The sequence below is a fragment of the Rattus norvegicus genome, chromosome 16 (assembly GCF_036323735.1).
Source record: "Rattus norvegicus strain BN/NHsdMcwi chromosome 16, GRCr8, whole genome shotgun sequence".
In the NCBI taxonomy this organism is placed as follows: Eukaryota; Metazoa; Chordata; class Mammalia; order Rodentia; family Muridae; genus Rattus; species Rattus norvegicus.
Genome location: NC_086034.1, coordinates 43,027,478 through 43,046,056, shown reverse-complemented (window position 1 = coordinate 43,046,056; position 18,579 = coordinate 43,027,478). Strand labels below are relative to the sequence as shown.

At 42.7% G+C, this 18,579-nt stretch overlaps 1 long non-coding RNA gene and 2 pseudogenes across 1 annotated transcript; 1 reads left to right on the top strand and 2 right to left on the bottom strand.

Moving 5' to 3' along the window:
- Positions 1–562: 562 nt before the first annotated feature.
- LOC134482373 (uncharacterized) lies at positions 563–5,170 on the bottom strand. The gene is made up of 2 exons (XR_010058386.1): positions 4,817–5,170; positions 563–713 (listed from the first exon to the last, which is right to left on the bottom strand). It is a non-coding gene; the product is annotated as an uncharacterized LOC134482373 (long non-coding RNA).
- LOC120097541 (uncharacterized) overlaps positions 1,823–18,579 on the top strand; it is a 52,247-nt pseudogene continuing 35,490 nt past the window's right edge.
- Pym1-ps12 (PYM homolog 1, exon junction complex associated factor, pseudogene 12) lies at positions 13,050–13,645 on the bottom strand (annotated as a pseudogene).

Genomic DNA, 18,579 nt, shown 5'->3' with positions numbered 1-18,579 from the left:
GGGATGTTTGGAGAGCTGAAGCAGGGATTGCAAAGCCCATGGCATTGAGAAAGAATGGACAGGTGATCTGGAGTGTGCATGAGAGCTGTGCTCTGACATTCGCAGAGCAACTTGGGGCTCTCACCTCTCTCCAGATTGACTTGAATTAAATGGCCTTGTACCTCCCAGGGCAGGACAGGCTTTTCAGAGGCAACTTAGCCTGGTGGCACACTCCCTGTAATGTTTCTATTGTATGTTAAAGAACGGGGATCCGGGATCGTGGGAAAATATTTTCTTAAAACCTCAGGCAATGAATATATATATATATATGTATATATATATATATATATATATATATAATTTAATAGATTTCTTCTGATCTACTTTGTAATTGGTTGCCCCTTGCAAGGGATGGTATTTGGAGGATGTAAAATACCCTCCTTCAATTACTGGGAGAAAGGGAACATAAACAGAGATTTCCTCTTTTTTAGCCTCCAAAGCTCTGAGAGATTACAGTTACGCATAATTTAATTCGTTCCTACCTGCTATGAGCCTGCCTCCAGATCAGCAAGTTCCTTTGGAATGGTTTTGCTTGTTTTTCGTTTATTTTCCATGGTGCTGTTTAGAAAGCCACGAATTGTTTTGTGAATTTTAAATTTCAAGAGGTGACACCCAGAGTTTATGGTGGTTTCCTTCAAATATTGCCGTGTAGTTGCAGCATAAAAAAATATTTCCTGTGACAAGAAGTGGAAAACAAAGTCGATAAGCTAAGAAAAGTAAAGCCTTGAGCCAGACCAACCATTTGGCTTCCTCAAATATGGAGCAAGCATGGAATGTTGCTTTTTCAGAATCGAAAGGGTTTTTAGAATAGGGCAGTGAATACTGTGTGGTGCTAACCCGTACTTTTTGTGGCTGACAACAATTAGGTTACAGGTCAGAACGTGCCAACAGCACAGAGTTGGCGCTGGTGGTATTTGAACTCAGAGTGGTCAGGAACTGTGAAAGTTTCTCTGTTATCACCCTGGATCCATCTAGTGAAATAGACCACTTTGATGCTGTGTAAGAGGCCGTTGTGAGGGCTGGAGAGATGACTCAGTGGTTAAGAGCACCAAGTATTCTTCCAGAGGTCCTGAGCTCAAATCCCAGCAACCACATGGTGGCTCACAACCATCTGTAATGAGATCTGATGCCCTCTTCTGGTGTGTCTGAAGACAGCTGCATTGTTTAACGTATAAATAAATAAATCTTACCCCCCCCAAAAAAAAAGAGAGGCCGTTGTAAAACTGCATCTAGCCTTGTCATCTACTGCTTCACTTTCTATGTGGACAGGGCACAGTTGAAGGTCTTAAAGATCAAGTACATCGCCTGTCTTTAAAGATTAAGTGTATCACCTAACTTTTAAACCAAGAAATGTAATGTCTTTTTTGCTGCTTGTGTAGCTTTTAGTGATGTATCTTATCTCCTAGTTCATCCTTTGTTTCCATGATAGTTGTTTTCAAGTATATATGATTATCGATCCTATTTGCAGAGCTATTCAGTATTTCTGTTTTCATTGGTTAAATATTTTTGGTGAATTTGCATTGTGATATCAGTAAAATGCTATTGAAAGTTTTAGAGAATTTACCGGTTTGTGTAATTTTAACAACCTTTCCCCTCAAGGATTTTTGGTGGCCTGTTTTCACATTTAAAAGACTGGAATTTATTACCATCCATAGCAGGATTGATAGGGAAGCACAATGGACAGTGACAGTGTTGTTCTCTTTGACAGTTGGGAGCCAAGAAAGAAGTGTGACTTGCATATTTGTGACTTACAAAATCGAGACTGAGTATCATTACTGTAGAAGCCCATGGAAAATATGATGATTTTTTCAGAAATCACCAGTTAAGAAATGGTAGTGTTACGTGTATTGAATTCTGAGTTTCAAAGTTATATTTCATTTTTCTTTACTCCTTAATGAAGCTTTTTATTAAGTTTTTTATTCACCATTGCACCCTTAGATGCACAGTGCTAGGATCATAGTAGGTGCTCAATAAATCACTTAACCATCGGGGCAGAGGAATGATAAGAAAGTATGTATTTTTTATAAGTTCTGTTAGTTTTGGGAACAGGTGGTTTTAGGTTTACCAGGCATATTTTGGTATCTTGTACCACATAAGACAACTTGACAGAATCCCCTTTCTGGCCATTATGTTCAAGTTATTTTTGTCTTAAACCTTCTTGAAAATCATGGAAGTAGTGTGGAAACTTGATTGTACCTGCAGTATAGCAAAAGAGGCCAGTCTAGATAGGTAAGCACTTATGTTTCTCCATGAGCTGATGTCTTAAAACATGTAGACTTTAGGAATTTAGTGTTGTGTTTTCTAAAGATACATCGTACAGCATACAGATAACATTGTAATAGAATAAAGGAATCTTTTGATTTAGCACCAAATTCCATAAAGCAACGACTACTGCCCAGCTCTCTTGGGCATATGAATAGCAGAAATTATATTTCACTTTTTTAAAGAAATAACAAAAGTACTTAAGGTTAAGCAGAGTCCATGGGAAAAGGTCCCTGTGGTGTTTCTCTTTGGTTTCTTGTGCTCTTTCTAGAGAATGGCTTTAAGAAATCAGTGCGCTCAGGTGGTCAGCGTGGTCAGGCAGTCATGAGCAGATGCTTAAGCAATGTGCTAGGGCCCCATAGGCCAGTGAGCCCAGCTGAAGAGGAGAGACTAGGCAGTTAGCCCGGCTGAAGAGCAAAGGCTAGCCAGTGAGCCTAGCTGAAGAGGAGAGACTAGGCAGTCAGCCTGACTGAAGAGCAGAGGCTAGCCAGTGAGCCCAGCTGAAGAGCAGAGGCTAGCCAGTGAGCCCAGCTGAAGAGCAGAGGCTAGCCAGTGAGCCTGACTGAAGAGCAGAGGCTAGCCAGTGAGCCTGACTGAAGAGCAGAGGCTAGCCAGTGAGCCCAGCTGAAGAGCAGAGGCTAGCCAGTGAGCCTGACTGAAGAGCAGAGGCTAGCCAGTGAGCCCAGCTGAAGAGCAGAGGCTAGTCAGTGAGCCTGACTGAAGAGCAGAAACTAGCTAGTGAGCCAGGCTGAAGGATGAAGAGCAGTGATTTTAACCTTTATATATAAGTTCTTCAGTTTTCCGAAAAGTTTCTCCAAAAGTTTGCCTCCAAAACGTTCGCTTAAAAAGTTCTCTTTGCTCTTCTTCTTATTTCCTTTCCACTTGCTCTTATGTCACAACAATTTCCTTACTCCCAAGGCCTTACTCTCAATGCTATGCCTTTACTTCTGAGTTCTTCTTGAGTTCTGTCCTGTTCAGTTCAGTCCTGTCTAAAAAGCTTTCTCTCTCTTTGTCCTCAGCACTTGTATATCTTTCTGAATACATCATCACATGGTAAAAAATTCACCACAAGTTTGCACAGGAATTTAAATCATAAGTTGAATAATAAGTTTACAACAGAGAATGTTTACATGCATATCCATTAAGAGTAATTATCAGGATAAACTGTCATCATCTGTCACTGGCTCTACAGGTTTGTGGAGAGTTAAAAGCTGTAATTTTTGTGAGAAAAGCATAAGTGAAATTACCTAAAGGCAAATCCAGTCAATTTTTTATGTTCAGTCCTTGCACCTATAGTAAATCATTAATTCTCTTTTTATGAACTTTGGTTAATTGGTTTATATGCTCTTAGAATGGGCTCTAATTTGTAGATGCCTGCTTGGTATTGCAGAAGCAATTTACTTTAAGAATGGCAGAGTTTTCAATGCAATTTTGATTATCAGAGAGAACATAATAGCACTCCTACTATAAAAGGGCTAAAAATTACTAATCTAATTTTAGGAATTCTTTTACAATCATCATTAAGAATTAAGAAATCATCTATTTGTCTATACAACATCACTCCAAGACAATACATCCTCGTTGTTCTGTGGTCATCTGCTCAAGAATGTGGTGTAAAGAGCATGACAAATACAGAGGCAAATGCTTGCAGCCAAACATTTAGCTGAGAACAGGGTCCCCAGTGGAGGAGTAAGAGAAAGGATTGAGGGAGCTGAAGGGGTTTATAGCCCCATAAGAACAACAATAAGAAACATCCAGAGCTCCCAGGGCCAAAACTACCATCCAAAGAGTACATATGAACAGACGCATGGCTACAGCTGCATATGTAGAAGACGATGGCCTTGTTGGGCACCAATGGGAGGAGAAGCCCCTGGTCTTGTCAAGGCGTGATGTTCCAGTGTAGGGGAAAATCAGAACAGGGAGGCAGGTAGGCGTGGGTGGTTGGGTGGGTGTGGTAACACCCTCATGGTAGAAGGGGGAGGGGTGTTATAAGGAGTTTTATGGATGGGAAACTAGGAAAAGGGATAGCATTTGAAATGTAACAAAAGCCCTCTCTGGGGAGGGGACAGCGGCTAAGGTGCTCCTAGCCCCTACTTCCCTGCTGCCTCCCTTTGATCACGACTCTGGTGCCAGGTGTCAGCTTGGGACTCTCCATGGACTGCTGCTGGCACTGGTGCTGGTGTTCAGGACCAAGAGCATGATGAGCAAGGAGCACATGGTTTTCCTGATTCAGAGCTGGGCGAGTGGCCACCAGAGGACAAGCACAGCTTCCTTCCTGTACGATCATGAGGTCTTCCTGGGCAAGGAGGACTTCAAGATCTTTGATAGCTAAGCGTGGATGAGAACAAGGAGAGGCTGGGGAAAATTGTTGATGGAGGCGGCCTTGTTACTACTGAGCAGCTGAAAGTTTGGATCAAACAGGTACAGAAAAGATATATCTACCATAATATGGTCAAACTCTGGAAGAATTATGATAGGGGCATAGACAAAAAGATCTCCTGGGAAGAATACTTACGGCAGTCCACTTACGGCTACAACCAGAAAAAGGGAAAACCTTGGGAATAGAAATGTATGTCACATGCATTGTCTAAGGTGGTAGATTTATTTTTAAGAAAAATCTCCCTCATCCATTGTCCCTAGAGATTTGGGTGCTAATAAAAATCTCTTATCCAATTCAGGGTTGTAAGCAACTCTCCCCAGCAAAAGCATTGATGACTTTGAGTGATGCAGAGAGAAATATCTAGCTTTGGAATAGAGGTTGCCAAACGGTATTCCCGGTGACACATTAGAGACTGAAGAAAAGGGCCCCCACAGAAATTGATCAATTTGGGGAGAGCTAGTTAGCAGGTAGGCCATGGAATTTCCCAGTGACATCATCAGTAAGCCCTTCATTGGACAATCTATTGTGTCTAAGAGATCCCTAGAATCTTCTGTGATGTCACCAGTGTTGTGATGACACCAACTGCCTTTGGGATATTCCTTCAGTTCCCTTTGGGTTCACAAATAGGCATGTTTCGCCAGCTGCTCAGGCTATTTTGGAAGGAAAGTGGAGATCAAGGAGAGACCACACCAACACAGAAGGAAGGTGACCTCCTGTGTAGTAAAACAGGAAGGATGAAATCATTCTGAGGAAGGCTTGGTGAGTCCTGGGCAGAGTTGGGGAACTTCCTCGAGATGTGCCTTCTAAGACTAGGCCTTACAAGCAGGAGCCTTGGGATCATTAATTTGAGAGAAAGCCAGAAATTGGTAAGCCTTCAGTTTCTTTTCTAGAAGCTTTTTTAATTGTGAGTGTCAATGAATGCCAGAAAGAGGCACTGTGAGATTAACAATGTAATCATCCATGGTTGGGAGTTGAAGTACTTCATCCTCTAGATTACTGTAGGTTACATAAGTCTCTGATGACAAGAACAAGGAAGGATGCACCCCTAGTCATGAATTTAGGTCTCAGACACTTTGCGCTGGAACACATATGATTAGAGCTTGATGATGCTAAACATTATGAACTCCAGGATTTATCTGCACCACATCTGATATGAGATATCAATGTCCCACATGTTTATGTCTGAGTCAGGTTATATGTTTCAGGGCGAGCGGTCCTATAATAGTGAGTGTGGCACATGTATGGCATTAGAGGTTGGAAAGAGGGACATAGCTTAAGAATCCAGCTCATAGCAAGCTTTTCTGCTCTTTCAGGCATTCACCCAGTCTCTACCATTTCCTTTTCCTCAACCTCCTTTTGGGATTCAGAATGGTCTTTTCCTCCCATGGGCCATCAAATAAGCAAATTCACTTGGGTTTATCTACCTACAGGTTTTGGTAGGAAGGCATCATCCCAAAATGTCATCAGTGAGCAAGAAAAACATCTAAAGGAACTGGAGGAACTCAAATTTGAAATCCAGAAGTGTAAATTTGAGAGGGATGAACTTTATCAAATCCTGGACCTTTATATCTATGATAATTGGGACTACAGGTAGTCATTATGCCCAGTAACCTGTTCACTGTCTTGTGCTCTCTCTGCTAACCGAAGATTTCCTCATATCACGAGAGAGTTTCACCTGTCATCCTGGATTTTGAGGAGCCTTGAGAGGCATTTGCTTGTGAGATAAGCTAGGTGCTGTGTGTTTAGGGTCCACCTCCTTTTTACTTGACCCTGAGCTCCTTGGATTAGCATAGGTTCTGTCAACAGCTGGAAGAACCTGGTCACACTTGCTGTATCTAAGTGACGGATAGTGGTGACCTGCATGTCACCACTCATTTACTGTGATTTTGTTCATTATACACTGATTCTATGGCATCTCCATGGAAGTAGTTGGCATTCTAATTGTGTTTGTACATGGGTTGGTATGTATTTATATGAACGTATTTCTGGGTATTTTGCTCAGGATAAGGAAACTGCGACCTTTGATGGGACCTGAGGATTTGTTTGATGAACAGTTTGTAGGTCATGATAGTGTGGAAGCCCACATTGGATCAACAGAACTCTTTGCACCTTCTATTTACTTTGGTGGTAGATAGGACTCTCCTGAGGGAAGGATGGGTTACAAATCCTCTTCCCTGTCAAAGTAGTTATGCCCTCTGGGAATTCATGTAACAATAGGAAACAAGGTTTGAGAATCCTTGCTTTCAAAACAAAAGAAATGTCATCATAACTATCTGTTGGACCCAAGGCTGTGGCACAGACTGGAGGAAACTTCTTGTAGAACTAGTCAATGCCTTCATGCTTACCTGGCCAACTCTTGAAAGTCAGCTACTTTCAATTGGTAACCTGGCTCTGTTGTCCTGTGCCCAGGATAATAAGTTTAATCAGCACAAATAGGACCCAGTTCAAAGGAGCAAGTATGTGGCATAAACTGGGTTTAAGTAATCCAGTCAATAGTCTGATTTCAGATAATCTTTTTTTGCCTGATTTGAACTTCATTTGGTTTTTGACTTTACTCTTTTTTTAGCTATCAAGTAACCGTTTATTATGACCTTGAAATGGTGAATGTGGTAATAAATTCTGGACATTTGTTATTCCCAAACAGGCATTTCACAGGCTCCATCCACTCTAGTACAGAGGGTCTTTGCAGAACCATATCTCCACAGCCTTTTAAAGAGACCTTATTTCAAACTAAATGTTGGCTGATTTGCATAGAAACGTTTCCTTGAAAGAATTGTTGTTGGAGTCTCACTGTTGTGTTTTTGCTCTGGTCTTTGTGTTTGACACATTCTTCCCTCCCCATTCATTTCTTAAATTTGAATTTTTTATTTCATATTTTTTATTTATATTTCACCTAATTCTGAAATCATGCGTTCAGACAGTTATTTGTTCATTGGGCCATGTCCTAACACAGGCTGGATATCGAATTGCCAATAAGTCAATCAGAACATGAGATGAGAATGATGGCTATGCAAATGATGACCAACTCAATAAGTTATGCCGTGGAGAGGTACAAGGAGCTCATACAAGTGAACAGTTCCTACCAGTGAGTCACTGACAGAGATGAGAACCCAGCACTAGGCAGGGAATGCTTTTGTCCTGTATGACTTTCAACAAAATCAGGGCTCTGGTTCTGTAGTGTCTGACTCTTAACAGGAAAGCCTGCCTCCTGGCAAAGGGTCTTGGATTTGTAACTTTTGGACTCAGATGTCCTACATATGAAGAGTGTAGAAGACCCTCTAATTGTTATTTTCCCCATTAACAATCGATCCTCTACATAGAAAAGATTTGCATCATGATGGGAATATCAATCAACTCTGAACTTCTAGGACACTGACAGGTTCTCTGTGATCCATGAGAAACACATGCAAAGATTGTATAGCTATTGGGTCTTCTATCATCCCTTAGAGGGGATTTACCCTCTACTTGCAGATGGTTTTAGCATGCTATGGACATATGAGCACCCATATGGTCCAATTCTTCTACCTTGATGTATATAAACCGTCTTAGTGTCAGTATTTTCAGAAGTACTTTGATTCACAGGGAATGTGGCCTCTGGATTTGACCTCCTCTAATTGGTGCTAACTTGTATACTGTGGCTCTAGCCTGTTGATGTCTGGGGATGAGAGCCCTTGAAGGGTTGATTGTACTTGCAGGAGTGACAGGCAAATAGAAGCTGGCTGGGATTTGACATTTATTGTTTGTGGTTCAGCACCACGCACTTCCAGCTCCTGCGTGAATGAACTCAATTGAAGAACAATATAAGGATTTTGCTGAATGAGAACACACAACTGCTGGTGGAGCAGACTAAACTGCCAGCATCCTATGAGAAAGCAAAGAGGTTCTGTCAGAAGGCCAGCAATTACATCTGTGTCCCCAGAGCCAAGCAACAGCAGGTAGGATTAGGCCTCAGGGGCAGGTTGTCCTCATGTCTTATCATAAACATAGACAATCCAATGTAACTGTCCATTACTGTAACATGAACTTATGTCCCATCCAAGTGTTCATTTATGTGATCATTTACAAGTCTTTCTGTGGAGATAGCCCTTTCTCAAGAAACTGCATGTTTGGAAAGCAAATGCTCCTGCTCTTCGAGAATCTGCAGTTTATTAAGTGAGATAGGTTGATCACACATCACAGCACTACATGCCATTATGTATGGAGGGTGCTATGTGGGAGCCCCTCTTTAGACTAGCACAGGGCTTTGAGGGATGAAGCAAAAGCCTGGAGCTCATTTTCTTTGCAGGAATCGTGTGAGATTCCAGGAAGTAAGTAGTTTGCAAGGAGGAGAGCCTGGTGGAAATGCCAAAGAAATGGTTTTCATTGTCATCTTTTGGTGGATTTGTTCTTTCTCCCCCCTTTTCCCTGTATATCAAGACCATCTCTTCATGCTTCCTAAATCAGGCTCCAAACAGAGCCTGAGTAGCAGCATGTCAGTCCTGTTTTATTTGAGTGTTGCTGGAGAGTTCATATCTTGACCTTATATTCTGAAGCTGGTTGGAAGAGCAGGGATGTGGAAAGGGGTTCTCAAATGCTGAGAACTGGCATGAGAGATTTGAGACTTCAAGAACAAAGTTATCCAAATATACCCCCATTCTCATTAAGAAGAGTGCTATCTAGGCCTTTTTATTCCTCTAGGGAAAAATAGCTGAATAGTAATTCTTAAAATACCTGCTTTGAATAGTCTATATTATGTTGTTCCTCCAGCATGATGGAAATTTCATTGTTTTCTGCCGACTTACGATTTTGGTCTGTCTCTGTGTGTGTGTGTGTGTGTGTGTGTGTGTGTGTGTGTGTGTGTGTGTGTGTGTGTGTGTGCGCGTGCGCGCATTGCTGTGGTGACCTACAATTTGTGGGTATTCAGGGACGCCAGTTAATGACATCTCATTTGGTCCAGTCACTCTCTAACTTAGACCTTTAGACTAGGTCTCTCAGCAAACCTTCAGCTTCCTGTTTTTTGCTGGCCAGCAGTCTTTGAATCAGTTGTCCAGTTCCAGGTGGAGCCCCCTCTTTTTTTTGTCTCGACACATTTAGCCATTCAGCTATTTTAAAAATAAGGATTAGATTTCTTCACTTTACCTGAATAGAGGTATCCCCCTGGAAGATTCTGGTTTGTCTTATTGGGTTCACCATGATCTTGCATGGAATCCTATAGTGCATCCCTCTGCTGACATTGCTTTCCTGACTATATCATTGGCCTGGCATTCTTTCAGGATAGATTCCCTCTCAGTCTTGTACAGTGTTGTAGATCAGAAAAGTCACTGTCATTTATTTCATTATTCTTCTGACTGACATTGAGGTTGTTTTATTATCACGTGAACTCTAATGTGATGAAAAGTTCCTGAAAACTGACCATGAGTCACTGTCTTCCTCTGATGCTTCTAAGGTCTTCTATGAAGGAAGCAAGATAGTTTTAGTGAGGGGCCTATGATGAGTCAACATGAAGCTTACTGAAGGCTTTTCTTCAAATCCTGTCTCTTGGGAATTTGGTGTTGTGTTGTTTAGGTTATCTGTGCAAAGTTTGTAACTCAGATAGGACCAGCAAGTATCTGCAAAGAAAGCTTTCCTGAAGTGGAAATAAGTACAGGCCAGGGCAGCACAGCCTGCTTGAGTCTAAGAGACTTGTACACAGCATAGCTCCCACTAATTCCTCACTGAACAGGAAACCTGCTGGGGAAAAATCTTAGTTTTCTTTTGTGTGTGTGTGTGTGTGTGTGTGTGTGTGTATGTTTGTGTAAGGGTGCATGTGTGTTTGGGTGTGTGAGAGTGTGTGTGTATGTGTGTGAGTGTGTGTGTGTATGTGTGTGTTTATGTGTGTGTATGTGTATGTGTGTCTACGTGTGTCTATGTGTGTGAGTGTGTGAGTTTGTGTGTGTGTTTTTCTGTGGATGTATGCAAGTGTGTGTGTTTGTGTGTGTGTGAGTGTGTGTGCGTGTGTATGTGTGTATATATGTGTGGGTTTATGTGTGTGTGTTTATGTATATGTATGTGTGAGTGTTTGAGTGTGTGTATGTGTGTGAGTGAGTGTATGAGTGTGAGTGAGTGTGTGTATGTGTGTATATATGTGTGGGTTTATGTGTGTGTGTTTATGTGTATGTATGTGTGAGTGTTTGAGTGTGTATGTGTGTGAGTGAGTGTATGAGTGTGAGTGAGTGTGTGTGTATGTGTGTGTATGTGCGTTTATTTGTGTGTGTGTGTCAGTGTGTATGTGTGTCTCTGTGTGTGTGAGGGTGCATGTGTGTTTGTGTGGGTGTGTGAGAGTGTGTGTGGGTATGTGTGTGAGTATGTGTGTGTGTTTATGTGTATATATGTATGCATGTATGTGTGTGTGTTTATGTGTGTGTATGTGTGTGTGTTTGTATGTGTGTCTGTGAGAGAATGTGTGAGTGTGTGAGTTTGTGTGTGTGGTGTGTGTCTCTGTGTGGCTAGCATTCGCCTCTGTAACTGACATGATTTGTCTGTGCCTCCCAGTAGATCGCTATAGCAGGCTCCTGTCCTCATGCACTCCTTAGCTTCATCAATCTTATCTACTACTTATCTACTTTTGAAATATATATTTACCAAAAGTATATATATCCTATATACCCATGTGGGGCAATCTCTGAATGGTCATTTGTTCAGTGTCTGCTCCAACCTTTTGCCTCCATATCCCCACCTATGAATACATTTGTTCTCCCTTTTAACAAGGAATGAAGCACCTGCATTTCAGTGGTCCTGCATCTTGAGAGGCGAATGCTAGCAGCAAACATTGAACTGGGACTGGGCTTCCCATTGGAGGAAATAGTGAAAGTATTGGAAGAGCTGAAGGGGTTTGCAATCCCATAAGAACAACAATGCCAACCAACCAGAGCTCCAAGGGACTAAACCATTATCCAAGTACTATACATGGACTGACCTTGGCTCCAGCTGCATATGTAACAAAGGGTGGCCTTGTTGGGCACCAATGGAAGGAGAGGCCCTTGGTCCTGCCAAGGCTGGATCCCCCAGTGTAGGTGTATATGGGGGGGACAAATTGGGTGGGGAACACCGTTGTAGAAGAAGGGGAGGGGGATGGGATAGAGGGCTTATGTCTGGGAAACCAGGAAAGGAAATAACACTTGAAATATAAGTAAAAATATTCAATAAAGGAAAAAAAACTGAAAAAAATGAATTTGTGACCAATGGTGCTGGGTTAATTCTTCACAAGTTGATCAGATCTTGAAGAGGTTCACATTGATAGATTTCTAGGGTAGGAGCGGCCAACATTCCCTGCTTCAGTAAAAATAGGGCTATGTATTCAGGCTCTTCTCAGCTTAAGAGATATAGGCTGTCCCTTCGCAGATCATGGGAGAAAAAAATAATACCAAAAAAACAAAAAACAAACAAACATACGAAAGTTCAGAGCCTATACACTGGAAAATGGAAGCTGGGTGTGGTCGTTGTTTGACCTTGTCTACCTGGATGGTTAATTCCAAGAGTTCCACTTTTCTGTATTTGAAAAATGGAAATGAACTGGAAAAAGGAGTCAGAAGTTAAGCACAGTGGCTGCTCTTCCAGAGGACCTGGGTTGGATCCCTAGTACCCACATGGTAGCTCTCAACACTCCATAACTCTTGTCCCAGGGATCTCATGCCCTCTTCTGATCTTTCACCAGGCACACACTAGTGCACAGATATACATGCAAGCAAAACACCTGTGGACATAAAAACAAACAAACAAACAAACAAACAAACAAACACAAGTGAATAAATAAATCTATGGAAACCACTATATCTCAACAGAGCATAGGTTTGCTACAAACAATAAATGAACTTTTTTTTGTCATCTACTTGAATTTATTCTTACTTTCTTAAATAAAAGATGAAAAGGAAGAGGAGGAGGAGATGAAGAGGAGGAGGAAGAGGAGGAGGAGGGGGAAGAGGAGGAAGAAGAGGAGGGGGAGGAGGAGGAGGAGGTAGTGGTTGTGGTTCGGGTGGCCAGGGAAGTTATTCATAAACACTGAACAGGAACCAAGACTCCAAAACTTGGGTACTCCTTGTACCCTCAGCCTCAGATCCCTGACAGACTCCCACCCTCCCTTTTCAACAAGACACCCAGATGAGCAGCAGAGGTACCTGGGGTCAGCACTCAGATTGTGAACAATGGGATGGAAGGGAAAAGTTAAAAAATGAGAGGTGAGAAGGGGAAGGAAAGAAGAAGAGAGATCCTAGGCTCTAGAGGACAGAGTGGGGCCACAGGAGGGGAAAGTGAGCCAGTAAGGAGGTGCCCCTCAGACTGCTGTGGCCCACATTCCCTGGACCCCAGAGGACCCCATGGTTTGTTCTTCAGTCCACTCCCCTATTCCTGAAGCCTAACAGCCCAACTCCAAGTCCTCCAGCTCCTCCTCCAGAACCCTGTGCTATGTCAACTTCTCCACCTGTTCTCTGCTGAACTTCCCAGCCTGGAGGCGTTACTGCAGCTCCCCTATCTATCAGCTTCTTCCTTAGGTTCTTGATCTTCTTGGCTTTCTCTGTGGTGGCAGCAGATTCGGGTGCATGGAAGGCAGCTAGAGAGGTGGCCTGGGGGCCATGGTGAGCACTGGGTGTCCGGGCTGAGTGTCCCAGAGACACCTTATCAAGAGTCCCGCTCAAGGCCTCTGCATCTTTCTCCTGTGGCTGGCTCCTCTTTTCCTTTCAGTTCAGGTTGCGTTTGGCTGCTTTGGAGAGGCCTGCTTCACCACTCTCAGGTCTGGATGGGGTGACCTGTGTGGTGGGCTCAGGGCTCTGCCCTGGGGGAAGTTCTGGTTTACTCTAGAAAAACTTCACATACTTGTTTTCATAAGGCTGGGATTCTTGGAGCACGTATCCTTCTTTGACCCTCCGCTGCTTGTGCAATGTCCCATCGGGTCTCTGTGTTGAGGCAATGTAGTTGCCTCTGGTCCTCGTCAGTTATATAGGGAGTCGCCATCGAACCCAAAAAATGAATATCTAGGGGGTAATAAGTGGAATTTTCCTGCATTTAAGTTCTTGATAAATGGCAGCATTCATTCCCTTTTAAAATTGCTTTTTAGGTGACCTGAGTTGGATCTGGAATTGTGTTGGGTGGTTTTGAGTTTGAGAACTCAAGTAGACTATGCCTTTTATATGCATCATTGTTGCTGTCTAGTGGATGAGTTAGGTCCATTTTAAACCTAATGCAGGCACCACAAAGTGAGTTTGGAGAGGATGTACTGAGAACAACTCCCTGGACTCTGAGTTAAAAATTCTAGCTGTCTTCTAGATAACCCACTGTCTCTACATGGAAACCTTGCTCAGGTTAACTTCCTAATTTCCACCACCTTATGTCACTGACATGATGGATGCCTGAAAAACACTTTTCTTCAGCCAGATCTGCTTCTTCCCAGGTACCCCCTTGTTCTATGTCTAGAAGGCTCATTCATGTTCGTCTCCTTTCACTAACCCTGTGATTCCTTCAGAACACCGTTGAGTTCTTCCCAGCATATGGGAATAACAACAGACAATGGAGACTCTAGAGTCAGGAGAACATCTAAGAAGCCAGGATACTCAGATTGCACATGATCCTGATAACCAGTGGAGCAGACAGGGTGGATAGACAGATGGCCACTTCTCTATTCTCTATTTGAGAGTGCACGTGCACTTCATAATTCAAAAAAGATTCTACATGTATACCTGTAAATAGCTCAGCTGATTACTACTAATTGCTGGTTTGCTCTGAGTTAACTTCTAATCCAGGAATACTTCAAGAAGAATACAAGGTTTGGTGGCCTTTGCCTATTCAAATCCAGTTGCAGAAATACCAAGAAGGGAGAGCTACAGGAATATTAAATACAGAAGCCCCTAGCATGAGTCTCAGGAACAAGGCAGCCGCCTGACCAGAGGAACAAGCCTGAGCTTTGAAATGAAGGACTTTGCTCCCACCCACTCCTGACTGGAGATGAGATGGAAGGTAGGATATTAATCTCAGATCTCTAGCTCCCAGAGCATAGCACAGCTTCAAGATTCAGTTCTTTGTTAGCTTTTGTTTCCTTTCATGCTGCTTTTAGGATTATTTCTTTTAGTTTTCTTTCCTTCTCTTTTCTCCTTACCTTCCCATAAAATTAATTCAGATGGGTTTGTCAATCACTTGGACAGAAAACAAACTTCAAAAAGTATAACCTTGAAACATAAGTCATCTAAAGACCTTAAAAGGATACAAGAGATAACTACCACTTCGATGATATTGATATATTTATACATTCCAGGAGCCCCTCCCTTGATGCAGCTGCTTACATATTGTCCTGGTTAGATTTATTTTTTCTTTTTGGTCACCTTGGCAAAAACCAGGATCAGCAGGAAAGAAGGAACTTCTGTTGAACAATTCTCCCCTTAAACGGGCCTATACAGAAGTCTGTGGAGGAATTATCTTGAATAAGGACTAATGCAGGAGCACCCAGCCCACTGTGGGTGAGACCACCTGGATAGAGGGGGTATTGTGTAGTATAAGGAAGCAAGCCATGAGCAAGAAGCCAATTAGCAGCATTTCTCCCTAGTCTCTGCTTCCGTTCCTGCTTCCAGATTCCTGCCTTGAGTTACTGCTCTGTCTGTCTTCCATGGATGATGAAGGACAAGCTAGCTGTAAAATGAAATAAACCTCTCCCTTCTCATGTCACTTTGGTCCTTTTGTTTCTCATAGCAACAGAAATCCTGACAAAAAGATTCACCTTCACAGTCTGACAACTTGGCAAGTTCTAACTCAAATTCTGTAACTTTTATTATCCTAACCCTATCCCACCCCACCCCTTATAAATACTGACAAGATTCCTAAATCCAATTCCAGATTTAGGAATGATATTGGGAGCATTCCCACTCTCTCTGAAGATACCACCCCAACACACACACACACACACACACAAACACACACACACACACACACACACACACACACACACACACACACCATTGCATCTGGTTTTGCAGGCTTCCATGTTAAACCTTCCTGCTTTCTTGGTCTCTAACGTGGAAGATATTTCCCCCCACAGCCACCACCCACCACCCACCAGTACCTACCCATTACCCATCCACCCCCTCATGACCCATGCCCTGAATATTATTCTGCAGGTCTCCATGTTGAACCTGCTTGCTTGCTTTATATCTAACCCTGAAAGCATGGGTTTCTTTCTTCTTTTGCCCATTTCTCTCCTGGCAGTTGACGAAGTTCTATGGTGCCTGCCTTGTTGATACTGTCCTCTCAAACCCCATAAAATGGGCCTTCAGCTTCTTGAGTTTGTTAAGTTCTTTTATCTATGAGATGAGGAGCTCTCAGAAAGGCTGCCTCAATTTCCCAGTAATGATCATAAAGAAATGAAGACACAAGGGAGCAGCAAATGTGTTGTGGTTGTTGCTGTTGTTGTTGTTGCTGTTCTTGTTCTTTTGCTTGTTTTGTTGACATGGTTGTGATAAAGAGTGGACAGGAATGAGGTCAGCTTAGATCAGATGATAAAGGAATGAGTGGGATCCAATGGGGAATTTAGGAAGGATTGTATCAAATTTAGTAAGTAGTTTTCTCCTCTGTATCCCTGTGTCTGCCAGGATGAGGTTGGTCCTTTTCTCCAGGTACACTAAGGGAACTAACTTCTCAATGACAGCCGCTTCTCAAATGCCAGCACACCTCAGCAGTGAGGGGACAGAGACACAACTCCATGCTGCTGACCTTGGCAACTTGATGAGTTCCCTGGGAATTTTAGGAACTTGACTAAGAACAAACCAGGAATCGCAGCTTCAATATTGAAAAGAATTTTGGGATTAAACAGTTTATAAAGAAGAGTTGGAGACTTTTATTAAAGATATTTTATTATGGGCATGATCATGAGGCTTAAGAGAAAGAGACATGCTCAGAAAAAGTAAGATACACAGGAGAGTACAAATGTGGGTTTCTAAAAGAAAGCAAAATGTACCTAGGTGTGGGAACAGGCTCCCCAAGGAGAGGGAGCAATGATTGTGTGAGCATTAGCCATATAGCCAATTTTGGTGGCTCTTGGGTGTCTGCTTCTACAGAGAGGAAGCTGTTTCTGCAGAGAATAATTGACTGAGTAAAACTGCAGCCCTGTGGAGATTTTGGGCTGCTGCCGACCCAGAAGCTAATTCCCTTACCCGAAGCTAGTTTTAGCGTCTTGAATTCTGAGCCTTTCCTTGCCCACTTCTATTACTGAAACGATAATTTGTTGACTAAAAAAAAAAAAATTTGGTACCATTAACTTAGCAGACTCTTGCTTCCGCCAACCCAGAATTTAAAGATGTTATCAGATAGACTCTTAGGCGTATAGAAAACTTTTCCATCTGGTTGTAACCACCTTTCTTGTGTACCTACTGATGTATTCTAAACTTGCTCTGATTTATGACTTTCTTTGTTTTGTAAAACTATAAAACTTCATAAAACTGCTTCTTAACCTGAGCTTCCAGGCCTGTGCTGATGGAAAACAGCAACAACTAACCACCCTGTCCTTAGAGCTGAGTGCTGTGTTGTGTTTTTGTCTCCTTGTTGTTTGGTTTAGTTGCATTGACAAAGGTTTCATCTCAAAAGGTTGCTAAGAATCTACCGCACAACCCCCATTTCTTTCTTCTTGGTAAGAGAGGTAAGTCATGGTTCAGAGGGCTTGGATGGAATGACAGCCTGGTAAGGGAAGAGCAGGCACTGCTGGGGTGAACAAGGAGCCTAGCTGAAGAGTCTTTCGGTAAAGTGTGGTTTCTGGTGATATCCTACAGAACTGCAGCTTAGTGGCTAGAAAGGGAGGAAGGCCTTTAGTGATTGTCTGGAATTCTTGCTGTGCTGCTAGAGGAAGCTTAAAGGTTCCAACAAGATTCATGACCTCCAGTTTTCTGTGCCTTTCTATTCTGCCCCATGGCCCACCAAAGCCAAAGACACAGTTTAGATTGTTTGGTGCTTTAGGTCAAAATGAGACATTGATTAATGTGAAATTCTAATTTTCATTACAAATATGTTTAATTTATGTAGTAATATACCTAATTTATGAGAGTACTAACCGCTAACATTTCTGAGTATTCCCTATGGGTCAAATCCTCGCTCCAACACGCATGAGTGTCCCATTCAGAATGACAGCCTCTGCATAGGGAATGGGGTCAGTCCTCTCACTTACAGAGGAAGGGAGACTTGGCTAGCTAGTTTTGTGTCAATTTAATACAAGCTAGAGTTATGTGAAAGGAGGGAAACTCAGTTGAGAAAATGCCTCCATAACATCTGACTGTAAGGTATTTTCTCAATGATTGATATGGTAGGGCCTAGCCCACTGTGGGTGGGACCATCCCAGGGCTGGTGGTCCTGGGAGCTAAAAGGAAGCAGGCTGAGCAAGTCATGAGGAACCAAGTCAGTAAGCAGCACCCCTCCATGGCCTCTACAGCAGCTCCTTCCTCCAGGTTCCTGCCCTGTTGAATTCTGGTCCTGGCTTGCTTCAGTGATACTATGAGGTGAAATCCCTTTCCTCCCCAGATTGCTCTCCTTGTGGTTTCAGCAAGGCAGTGGTAACCCTGACCTAAACAGTTTAGGTCAGTACAGCCTTTGTTGTTAACTCAGACTTTGTGTGCTTCCAGAATCCATGTTCTTAATCATATGAAATTCTGGAATAAAATAAAACTTTCAACTCAAAGATAAGGAAAATGGGAAGAGGCAGACAGCACAAAATGGCTAAAACCAGGAACTAGCAGACCTGGACTGTCCACAGGAAACCTGGGTCTTGATTCCCGTGGTAAACAGAAAGAAGCCTGAAGCCAGGAGGAATCAGAAAGGGCTTAGGAAGCTCTTTCAGGAGCTGTGTAAGCTGACAGGATTCTTGTGTGTTGGTTCAGCTGCCCTTCCTTCACATTCCTTTCCGTTTTCCTGAACCCATA